Genomic DNA, 13,369 nt, shown 5'->3' on the forward strand with positions numbered 1-13,369 from the left:
TTGCAGCACTTCCTTCCCCAAACCAGCTCCTGCAATGTCTAAAACAACAGATTCTTCCTCCTTTTTGCTCCCAGTCCGGGGCGGAGGGGTTAACACAGAAGTAGTAATAGAGACAGGCAATTCAGAAAGCACAAAGTACGATTTCTTTTCAGAAACCGTATTACAAGTCACAGGCCACATGGGGTCCTTTTTCTTAGCTGGTTGGGCAAAAACAATAGAGTGCTTTCCCACCTTGAAAGTCAAGGTTCCTAGACCGACATCTATGACTGCACCAGCAGTGTGCAGAAATGGCCTACCCAAAATAATGGGAATATGGGCATCCTCCGGCATATCAAGGACCACAAAGTCTACAGGGAAGAAAAACTTCCCTATTTGGACTGGGATGTCCTCTAAGACTCCTACGGGTTGGACCGCAGAGCGATCGGCCATCTGGACGGTCATGTCGGTTACTGCAAACCTAGTCAGTTTAAGCTTCCTAGCTAGACTCAAAGGCATGACGCTTATACTAGCTCCGTCCTAAGTCACATAATGCCTTCTCAATAGAGAAGGTACCTATATTGCAAGGAACAGAAAAGCTACCTGATGTGACCATTATTTGCGCACATTTAGTCCCCTAATTGAGCCTATTTTGCATACTATTATAGCACTTCATGGCCATTTTATCCGTCAAAACCTTCCTATTTGCTTTTCTATCGCATTTCATATGTTTTGTAGAAAAGGAGAGAATAAGGCAGAAATTCCCGTCTTTTCATGCATATTTGGAAGCTACTTGACGATAATAGATGGACTAGTATGAAGGGGAAGCAAGGACTAAAGACCAATCTCGAAAGAATAAAATGGAAATGAGCAAAAAGGGAAAAAACGAAGAAGAACCACTGCTGAAGAACAATCCGAGCGGATAGTCTGAAATCCGCCCGTCTCATCACCACAATCCGAGCGTCCTGCTCTCTAATCCGCTCGGATTTCCCCACTAGAATCCGTCCGGATTCCCCTGAATCCGCTCGGATTCCCTTACCAGAATCCGGCCGTCCCGACTTCCATCAAAGACGGATTGTAGCACAAAGACGTTTTCATTCTTCTAGCAACGATAAGAGAAGCCCTTCTCTCGGACAATCCCGGAGTCTCCCTGCTCAAATCTCAAAAGTGTAATTACTAGTTTAGCCCTTAGTTAACCCTAATGCATCCTCCCTAATTTCCACTATAAATACCCCATTTGTAAATAATCAAAAGGGGGGCTCTTTATGTTGTTTTTAGCTAGAAAAATCCTTCTTTAGATTAGATTAGGAGTAGATTAGAATAGATTACTCTTTAATCATTCCACAAATTACACATTAATCTCTCTTTAATTGTTGTTCAAGTTTATCATTCAAGTTTATTATTGGGTAATTAGAAGATTATTGGGTTTATTGGGAGATTGACAACCTTCCATCAATCATCAAGTTCTTCTATTATTCTTTGCATTATTATTGTGGAATCTCCATAGGTATAATCCTCTTAATCCTTGTTTTAATTATTGTTAATCTTTCTTACTTGTTCATCATGTTTTACCTTGTTAATATGATTGACAACCTTGTTAGCATGTTAAACTTGATAATGAATGAGTAGTCTCTTAGCTAGGATTAGTGGGTAATTAGGGGAAACCAACATGGGATTGATTCATGCTTAATCTAATATGTTCACATGATTAAATTGCTTGCTTGTTGTGATGTCAACTTTATGCACATGTTATGTTTGATGAAATGCTAAGCCTATGAATCCTTGCATTTACTATCATCTTCTATCCTTTCAACTTGACTTGTAAGATATAAACCAACTCGAGTCTTGTTAGACCATGCATAAAAGTTGATTAGGGGGAAAGTAAGTCGACTTGTAGGTGTTGTACAATCTAATCGATTCGGCTCCGGGACCCAACCCTTCCTAAGAACCGTAAGATATAACCCAACTCGGTTTCTCCACAACATTAATTGCTTGCAACCTTGTAAACATGTTTGTATGATCAACACCATGAATTCCCCCATGACCCCATGATATCCTAGCACTTTTAATCAATTGTTTACATCTTTCCTTTTATTGCTCGTTCTACTTTATTGCTTGTATTAGTCTAGACACAACTACAAACCCAAACAAATTGTGACACTAGCATAAATTGAGATAGATAAACTTAGAACCCAAAGCACACCGTCCCATGGATCGACCTCGACTTACCACTAACTAGTTGTTTGTTGAGTATTATAAATGTGTTTGATTGGATGTGACCCGACGACATCGCTCCCATCACTACCCGGGTCCTCTAGCTTATGAGGTGTAGTGTGAGACAGATAAGAGCATGACTCTTTGGTTAATGCGACAGTATGAACATGTTCAAGTGACTTTTTCTTAGACATGAGTTGTTTCATAAATTTAGTGTAGGCAGGCACTTGATTGACCAACTCAAGGAAAGGTACTTGTACATTCAAACTACGGATAACCTTTTCAAATTTATTGAAAGATACCTGTTCCTTTGTCGGCACTAGTCTCTCCGGATATGGGGCTGTAAGAAGCACCTTAGCCCTCTCCTCTAAATCGCGCGTGCCGGTATCCGTGGACTTGGGTTGGAAGTCCACCACCTTCTTCTTATTGAAACTTGAACCCTCCTCAGACCTTCTCAAATGTGAGCCATTGACTGTCATCGGATCGAGCTTCGGAGCCGGGACTGACCCATCAGCACTCGGGTCTTTCCCCAATATTTTCGGGATTGTCGTGCCCCGAAACAAATGATCCCTCAGATTATCGGGCATTGAAGGAAGAAATTTATCGATATCAGCAGGGGTCTCAGTCGATCGACCACCTTGCTCAGTCGATCGACCGAGATGTACAGTTCCAGAAGCTCCTATAACCCGAGTATCAGTCGATCGACCGGGTGTATCAGTCGATCGACTGATATACCTGGTAGACGCTTTTTTCTTTGAATTATTCGTTACAGCTTTCTTTTGACTCGGATCTGCCTCATTCTTATCAACAGCGTCCTCGACCATGGCAGGCCCCTCCAGGGTGGACCCGCTTCTCAACGTGATAGCGTTTAGGGTCTCCTTTTGGTCGGTTTGAGTCGGTAAGTGTCCCGGAGCTCGAGTGGTACTCTTACTAGCCAATTGAGCAATTTGGCTCTCTAGTAGCTTCATCCCGACCTCTGTTGCTTGGGACTCCTTCAGCAACAAGTTCTTGAACTCAGCAAAATCAGAACTGTGGGATTGTTGTTGCTGCTGTGGCACATAAGGAGGTTTTTGATATTGTTGTTGCTTTTGATGAGGGGACACATAGGGTTGCTGCTGCAGAGGTGGAGTTGGGTTCAGGACATTCTGGCTACTCCACCTCAGGTTGGGATGAACATTAGGCTCATAGTAGGTATTTGTCGCCTATAATGTTGAAAGGCAAGACAAGACTCAAAGGGACTAGGGTAATTCTTGAAACGTGTCCCTCGGCTCCGCACCTTTCACGGACGAAAGGACCGTCGACACAAAGCATTTACTTGGTAAATACCCCCTTTGAAGCTCCTCCTAATTCATATTTTTCAAATCTCGCAGTGAGAGCTTCAAGTGCAAAGAACAGAGGAAGATTCGCGGCTCTCCTCCGGTTCCCTCTGGAATTCCCATACTCGGCCTTGTGGGTGGCTAGATCGTCGATGATCTTCCACCCCTTGGTCTCTCCCAAGTTCTCAACAAATCGGCCATTGGTCAAAAAAGATCCAAAATAGCCCTCGATCGTCATACTGACCCATTATAGAAATGATTGCACAAGCTCCATTTTTGAAACCATGGTGCGGTATGGTTCGCACTGACTTCTTAAATCGGACCCATGCCTCGTGGAAGTTCTCATCCGGCCCTTGTTTGAAAATCGTGATTTGAGCTCTAATAGCAATCGTCTTTGAAGCAGAAAAGTACTTCTTGTAGAATGCCAATGCCAAGGAATTCCAGTCGGTGATCCCATGTGCGGTTCGGTCCAGATCTCTATACCACTCTCAAAGCATCGCGAAGAGAGAAAATGAACATGGTCTCCTTGATCTGATCTTGGGTCACACCGCCGGCGGGGTATAGAGCAACAATAATCAACGAAGGTCTCCATATGCTTGGCTGCATCTTCATTTGCGGCTCCCAATGGTTTCTCTCAACCAGGTTAATATAGGAAGGCTTTGGCTCGAATTTTCTCGCCTCCCCCGGGTAGTTCGAATCCTTTGTAGAGATTCTACAAATTTGTCGGCTACGAGTGGTAGTGGCAATGGTTGCTTCTTGACCATGACTGGAATTTGTGGAGAAGTGATCTCAGTGAAGACACGAAGCGGGGAGATGTAGGTGGATCTTCCTCAAATAGAGCGTTCTCGTAGTAGCTTGACAGAGTACTCAGCTCTTCCTCTGTCGGTAATACCCTTTGTGATCGTCTCAACTCGCACAATGATTTCTCGATCTCTGGGTTGAATGGTACTAGTTCACCACCCTGTGACCTGCGCATAAGAGGAAACTACAACAAGAATATAAGAAGAGTTTAAGCAACAGAAGTCCCTTAAACTAAGAAAGACTAAATTAAAACAACTAAAAATTAGAACTATTGCCTCCCCGGCAACGGCGCCAAAATTTGATACCCGTCGTTGTGAGTACCAAAAATAAATTTATAATTTCCTATTAAAACTAACCTAGGCTAGTGGTAACAGGGTCGAACCACAAGGAGGCAGACGTAATTTCTAGCTGTCTAATAAAAGTCTAGGGTAACAATTGTGGGGGTTGAATTGATTTGGTCTATGACTAAGAGTAAATAAAAACAATAAACTAAAAAGACGGATTAAACAGATAAAGAAGGGGTACTAGGATGGTCGGTTTATTACAGCTTCGGCGGCAACATACTAAACAGGTCTAAATCGAACACAAGTGAGGCGGGAAACAAGAGGTCCTCTCGGTCCACTCTTAACAAATAGCATCTTTCGATCTAGCTATAGGTCCCTAATATCACTAATACTGACTCTCGTCCTGAAAAGTGACTAACGGTCTAAACTATACCTATCTTTCGATCTCAGCACAATTTAGTCATCTTAATTGGTGATCAAATAACCTTCCCTATCTTTCGATCTAATGGGTCAGTCATAAATTAAGCATCTAACTGGTCGCATGCATTCGATTCGTTAAATACATCATTAAAATCAATTAAAACGAAAGGTAACCTCACGTGGTCGTCGATCGATCGGATAAAGGATAAATGATCGATCGATCGACACGCGATTCAGTCCAATTTAATACTACGCCGCCTACGCCATAATTCCCCTACATCTTAGCACAAACTATTTAGCTACTCATGCTGAAAGTGATAACAACAATAATACTAGGGCATAAAAGTATTGAATTCATAATTAAAGCGGTAGGACAAACAATTAACATGCAACAATAAGATGGTTTCGGGAATCTAACTAGCAATTCTATACTAATAACGAAAATAGAAGTAAACTGAAATAGGGCAGAAAAATACCGAGATTGCAGAGGAAAGATTAAGAACAAGAACGAAAATTCCAATGCTAACAATATTCCAAACCCTAATTCTAAGAACCGTATGTAAAACTTAATGTAAAAACTTGATGAAAATCGGATCTGAAACTTAGATCAAAACTGGATGATTAACTGATTTTCTAGGTTACGTTATATAGCAACTAACGTAACCTTATTTCCTAAACCTAACATAACTTTGGGCTTCAAGATTCACGGTCTTTTAATTCTAAATGGGATAGCAGATTGGTCGATCGATCGCTAGGATCGGTCGATCGATCGGTCTTGATAAGAAAGTAGCTTCGGAACCCGCAGTTGGTCGATCGATCGATGGCGGTGGTCGATCGACTGCCTGAGCTGCTATTGACTTCTATAAACTCGTGGATTTGTCTTTTGGGCCTTGAATTACGCACCAAGCTCGTTCCTCGGGTGAATACTTCACGTCATATGCAATGCAGGATACTCGGGGACGGATTTAGCTCGATTTCCGCTGGATTCTTCACATTTCTGCAATAATGTATAAAAATACGGAAGTAGACGGAAATAGGGAGAAATGTAGCATAAACTACATGAATGAGCTCTGAAATGCGTGTAAAATGGGATGTAAAACATCATATAAAAGACACGCATCAGTTGGGTTGCTAGCTATCAAAGAACATATCAATGCATAACCATTAATTTTTCTATCCATGCACTTTTTTGTGATACAAATGACAAAGAACCTTAAGATAACAGAAAATTTGACGGAGTTAGTACTCGGGTTCTTAACGGAACAAAATAAACATTGAGATCCTTATTGGAAAAAAAGTACGAAAGTTTGGGTCTTTAACTTAGTGTTAACTCAGGTAAGATGTGTTGGTTTGATTGTCACATAATTCTTATCGACTAACCACATATTCTGTTATAATAAAACCTCATTTCTCAAGAATAAGTTCAAAAAAAATGATGAACCTCCTTCAATAGTTTCCGGATTTGAAATTTGGAAGAAGATTCGTGATTATCCAACTATCGTTGAGCGTACAAATTATGAATTTAACGAGTTGAAAAGGTTGAAAACGGATGGCTTAAGAGAAGTATATTCTGGGAATTACAATATTGAAAGCATTTATTGCTAAGACACAATTTGGATGCCATGCATATTGAAAAGAACTTCTTTGAGCAGTTGATTCACACGGTGATTGATAACAAAAAGAAAATAGCCAATACTCACAACTCAAGGAAAGACTTGCGCTAATTATGCAAAAGATCACATTTACACATTAAGAAGACTGGCCAAACTAAAAGCTCAATTTACTCTTAATAAGGCTAAAAAAAAGCGTTGTGAGAGTGGGTTTGTAACCTGAGATTTCCATATGGATATGCATCGGACTTGAGTAGGTGTGTTAATCTTAGCTATCTCACCCTTCATGGGATGAAGAATCACGATTGTCACGTATTCATGGAAAGATTATTACTAGTTTCCTTGCACTACTACAGATACAGGCTATAACAACGGTCAAAAACCGTTGTTATATAAAAAAGCGGACGTTGTTAAAGCGTCCGTTGTAAAAGGTTTTAACAACGGTTGTTTTTCTTAAGGAAACCGTTGTGAAAAATATTAACAACGGTTTTAAGTATAAAAACCCGTTGTGGAAAGTGTGACTCAATTTTGGGGGGAAAGTTATAACAACGGGTTGTTTGTAAATAACCGTTGTTGTTTGTTCTTAAAAAATAAAAAAAAATTAAATTAAATATTACTAGATGCATGTATAATTACTACCGTTAGAATTCGATGCATACGAGAATATCCCTTAAATTAATTACCAACGGTTTTGAAAAAACTTATAAATGTGACTAGCTATAAATATTAAAGCATCCTTTACTAACATTCATTAATTGAAATTAAACAACATGGCAATGAACCCTAATTTTATCAACAACGAAGAATGGCTTACACAAACGATTGAAGATGATGGGAAGGTTCTCGCCAAGCTTCACGATCAACACCCATTAATCAAAGCATCCCTTGAACATCAACGGAATTATTGGATTAAGAGGCGTGAAGCGGTCCGGCTTGTCAACAAAGCCTCATCATCATCATCATCTTCATACCCTCGTCGGCCTGTTACTCGCAACTTGGCTGCTGACGAGAGATATGTTGAGTTGTACTCTTCCAACCTTATCTCCACATGCAAGTCGTGTCCTTGCATATATTCAATATGTTATTGCAAAATATGAAGCCAATGACCCGGAAGTTAGCGGTATACCGGAGTGGCGTGATTGGTGGCAGGTTGAGAAGCGCTTTTTACGCTTAAGGATTGTTAGGCTTATTATACATCTTTTGATTTCGATAATTCTTTGTAATGTATTTGGTTTAAAATTAAATGAAATTATCATTTTGAAAGTGTCGAGTTATACTTGTTTGATTTGCTTCCATTTTTTGAACTCCATAGATCAGTCATCATCAAGATCCAGTTATTACGCCATCACTTTGTGCATATGAACGGACAATATGGAATGAGAAGGGTTAGTAATAAGATTTGAAAAGACATTGAGAGATATGATGATGCTGATTATGGCACAACTTCCTAACATATATATTAATTAAAAAACAACTCAACCCACACATTGCTTAGTATAAATACATTGCATTATCTCAACTAACATGCATTTCCATTATCTCAATATATTCTCCAAACCCTAAATCGCTAAAACAAACTCCAAATAAATTAACCCTCTCCTTAATCTTTCAAAACAAACTCCAAACTCCAACAAAATGAATGATATCATCCTTAAGACTCTTACTATGCTCGATCCGTACTGAAGGAAACCAAAGAAGATGACTTGACGGAGCAGCAGCAGCTGCAGCTATATGACGATATAGCGGATCTTTGAACGGAACCTAATGGTCGATAAAAACACATACATGGAAATGAAATAATTAGAAAAATAAAATAATGACGATGAAACAAACCCGATAATTACAGTAACGTACGTAAAGAGACGATGAAATCAGTGTGGCGAGAAGATAAAGCGGCGATGAGAAAGAGAGAAAGAGACGATGAGAAAGTGTGTGTTTTGTGTTTGTGTTTGTGTTTCGTTCTTTGGGTTTGTGTTTGTGTATTAAGGTTTGTGTTTTGTGGTCTGCATGAGACTTGTGTTTGTGTGGTTTATAGTATGGAAGGTATTGACAACGGTTATTAAACAACAACCGTTGTGCAATATGTTTTAACAACGGTTGTAAAAAACACCCGTTGTTAAATAAGTTTTAACAACGGGTTTCAAAAATAACCGTTGTGATTACTTTTCACTAACTGCGCCAATTTTTGCGCCAAATTATTAACAACGGTTGTTCATGTGTGACCCGTTGTTAAAACGAATAACAACGGTTTTTATAACCATACCCGTTGTAATTGATTTTAGTAAAATTCGCGCCATACATTCTACAACGTCTATTGTGATTTTCGTGAATAATCGTTGTTAAAGGGGCGTTGTAGTTGCCTGGATTTGTAGTAGTGTTGAAACACTTATTGCCGAAAGATGTGTGGAATGAAATAACTGAAATAAGTCTATTCTTCCGTGATTTGTGTCCTCCGACCGTCAAGCTTGAAAATATAGAAAATCAAGATAACAACATTGTCGAGATCATTTCCAAGCTTGAAAGAGTGTTTCCGCCACCATTCTTCAACTATATGGAACACTAACCTATACATTTGCCTTATGAAACAAGAGTTGGAGGCCCAGGTCAATATAGGTGGATGTATCCTTTTGAGAGGTAAATTAAATAATCTCTTGAATTAATTACTTATTTAAACCAATCTATATATCTTGAATATTCTACTAACACTAAAACTATATGTGGGTTTCTAAACCACTTGAAAAAAAAAATTTGGTAATAAAGTCAGAATGTTCATTCACAACAGGTACTGAAGTATTTTTTCCCTTTGCTTGGATCATCTTCATTTTCATCAAGTGTGTCTAACTCATCATCACTCTTATCATAGTCACTGTCACATCCATCCGTTGTAGTAGGTCCAGTATTATCAGCACCATCACCAGTAACTGTAACACCCTCATTTAAGATGGAGCCTTTGACAAGACATTCCCGATTAAAAGAAGTTGTTACCATCTCGGAATCCCGGGGCAACAATAATCAAATAGAGCAATACAAGGTACTTTATTAAAAACTTTATTAAAATCTACACCGCTACATAAACAGTTTCATACTGAAGGAAATACAACGAATTACCAACCGGTTACAACTCAATTAATGAATAAAGGTTAAAGTCACAACTGGTGATAACTAAACAACGATGATACTATATCCGAGCTCTGACCACGTCACACGTCTAATAATACCCCCAGTACAGCAACAAAGTCATCTACGAAGTTGTACCTGCTTAATTAACTGCTCCCCATTCAATTGGAAATTATTGAATGGATCAACACAGGCCACCCCGAAAATAGGTGACAATAATTTTGAGACAAGACACAAACCAAGTCAACCTAAGGTTGAGTAAAATAAACTAAACACTCGTATAAATTCAATATAATTAAACGACCACAATAGCACAATCAACCGATCTTAAACCAACATGTGATGAGTATTTTAATAAAGTGGAAAAATCGTAGTGAAGTGGAGGAAGTAATATTTGACATTTGGAAGACGAAAACGTTTTTCTTTTCTAAAGACGGAATTAAACTTGGACGTGGAACAATTTCGTCTAAACCTAGGGTCAGATGTAAAGGACCCACGTCTAGCCATAGGCTTGGATGAGAACTGTACATCCAAACGTAGGTTCTGAAGGGAGAACAGTTCTCGTCCAAGCCTACGGTTGGACGTGGATCCTTCACCTCTAACCCTAGTTTTGGACGAAATTGTTCCATGTCCAACCTAATTCCGTCTTTTCTTATTTTACAAAAAAAAAAAATAATTTCCGTCTTAAATTAGGGTTGGACGCGGGGATCGATAAACGCTAATCCGTTCTAACAATAACGATTCTATTCTAATCCACTTAAATCTACTAACTAATTACAAAATAAAAAAAATGAGACTAGTTTAGATTACTTATGTTGTCGATTACTTGAATTTAGTGGCGGAAATGTCGGAATTGAAGGGGGGAAAACGGAAATATAAAAGTTTGCAAAGCGGATTTTTTTTATGAATTGTTTTTGAGCGGTTTCTGTAGTGATTTTTAGAGAGAATATTCAAACTTTCAAAAAATGAATTATATAAAGGGAACATTATAATGGGGGGCAAATTAGGAAGATTATTAAATAGGATTATTTAATGAGAATACTCCAAACTATTGGAGTGCTTCTCAAAATACTCCAAACAATAATTTAACTACCAATATACCCAACTATTACACCTCTCCGATTTTAATAGAATTGACTCTTTATTAACCGGTTATAGCAGGTAAAAGGAACCATGGGTCCCACTCCCCTTATAATCTTCTTCTTCCTCCTAGTATTTCCTAAACTAAAACCCAGAAAATCCCCTTCATATTACCAAATAATCAATTAAAAAACACACAAAAATCCTAATTAACCCCTAATAACACAAAATACCGATTTCACCCAAAGGATCAAACAAGCAGCACAATCAATCAAACGAGAGCTAAAAAAACTCAAAAAGTCAACCTGGGTAAAAGCATTATGATCATGAGAAAACTCATTGACAATTTCCCGCGTAAACTGAAGCAATTGAAAATTATTTAGGAAATTATGAGGTGAAAAGCAAGTGTTTGACAAAACGCCAAAGAGAAGGAGAAAAGAGAGAAGGGCAGTCTGAGTTGGGAACTAAATTGAATCATTGAGTTGTTGTCTTTTTGCTTATGTGATCTACCAATCCACCATTAACAGCCATAATGATTAAACAATGGTGGTATTTATAGAGTTGGCATCATATTCTTTTCTTTATCATGCGTGTTGCAAATTTAAACAATTACTACTCATATATCAGCCTTTCAAATCGAAAAAAATGGCGAAAATGGGTAGAGTAGATTTATCGTATTAACATTAAATTGCAAAGGGGCAAATTTTGCGAAAATCAAATCAGGGTGTTTCGAACTATATGATTTTCTGCGTTTTGGACAAGATAAGTGTAGTAAATGAGGATAAGAGTAGGATTAATGGCGTTTGGATGAAGCAAATGAGAATAAGAGAAGAAAGAAAAGGGTAAGAAGAGCAAGAAACCGGTTCAATAAGTAGCCCTTCCACATGTTTTATTAAGAGCGAATGGGTGTAATAGTTGAGTATATTGATGGTTAAATTATAGTTTGGAGTATTTTGAGAAGCACCCTCATAGTTTGGAGTATTCTCATTAAATAATCCTATTAAATATTGTTGATGTTAGTTAGTAATTTGTCGGCATTGAATAGCAGGTTCGTAAGTATAATATGTTAGCCCGAAATATATCTAGATTCACAACACAAATTCTCATTTATGACGACCGATATCCGTCACAACTCACAAGCTTGTGACGGGTCAAATAAAATCCACATGGGAAGATAAAGACTATAAGATGAGTGTATTGAATGTATTTTCAAGTGTATGATTACAATAGAGGCTATCCTATTTATACAACTAATGACCTAATGAAAGCTAGTTAGATGGAGCTTTGTACAAGAAAGATATGATTACAAGATATGGAATAAATATATTTGTAACACCCCCATACCCCAAGTGCCTTACCAGGACCACTAAGGTATGAAAGTGCTACCATCTCGGTTTCCCGAGGCAATGATAACCATCAGACAATAAAGAAACATACTTAAATGGTAAATAACGTTTAATGTGATTACATGCCAAAATCCAAAACTGATAAAGAAATACAAGTTATCCAAAACTGTCTACTATCAAAAGACTATAAAATGTCAGACACAGCGGAAGACTTCTAAACTGCGTCGTAACGACTCATCCCAGTTATCCCATACGCATCATCTCATACCTGCTCAATAACTGTTCACCACCCCCGAATGGGTCACCACAGTTTTCAAAACAATTAAAACGGGGTCAGTACTAACTACACAAAATCAACAGCTGTAATACGATAATACAAACAACTCAATTCCAACATCACAGTCACCACAACTCCACATTATCTCCACACATCTGACTACACACTTCGTGTGTAGTCCTGCCAGAGTACTGCCGCAATAGATACTCCTCACCGCCAGTGGGGGACCGCAGTCGTTCCCACCTAAGCCCGCTCATCTTATCCGAGCGATAACCCATGTCCATTAATGTGCACATCCCTTCTGTGGTGGATTCCACAGAAGGTGAATCAAGGGCGTGAAGCCACTCCAGCAAGTGACTCCACTCAGCCAGGGACGCACCCCGAAAACCACAGACAATTATACAATATTCACAATACTTCTACTAACAATCACCAACCAATCCCAATACGATATTTATTCAATCAACAACAACAACACCATCAAGCCATGTAAATAATACTGAGTAGGGAAACCCTACCTGAAATGCAAACACCACAGACGGTCTTAGCAGCTAATAAGAATCTTTCCTATACGAAACCTCCTCCTATCACAAACATGCATACAATCACAACCATACTCCCATAAATCACCCAATACTCCCAAAACACCCTATTAGGGTTTAAGCAACATTAACAAAATCTAACATAAAAGGTACAAGGATCTTACCCTCGAAGCAAGGATCACAAAGGTATAAAGAACGACATAAACCGACACTCATAGCTCCGGGATTTGCTAATAATGCGATGAGATGAAGCAACGTAACTTGAGACTTTCTCCTTTTCGTGATTTCAGGTTTTCAAAAGTGTTTAGGAAGAAGATGACGAAACAATATATACTAATCCACATTATTAACAAACCCGTCGCAAATCACCCGTAAACCGACTTACT

Source organism: Silene latifolia, chromosome 6, assembly GCF_048544455.1.
Source record: "Silene latifolia isolate original U9 population chromosome 6, ASM4854445v1, whole genome shotgun sequence".
NCBI lineage: Eukaryota > Viridiplantae > Streptophyta > Magnoliopsida > Caryophyllales > Caryophyllaceae > Silene > Silene latifolia.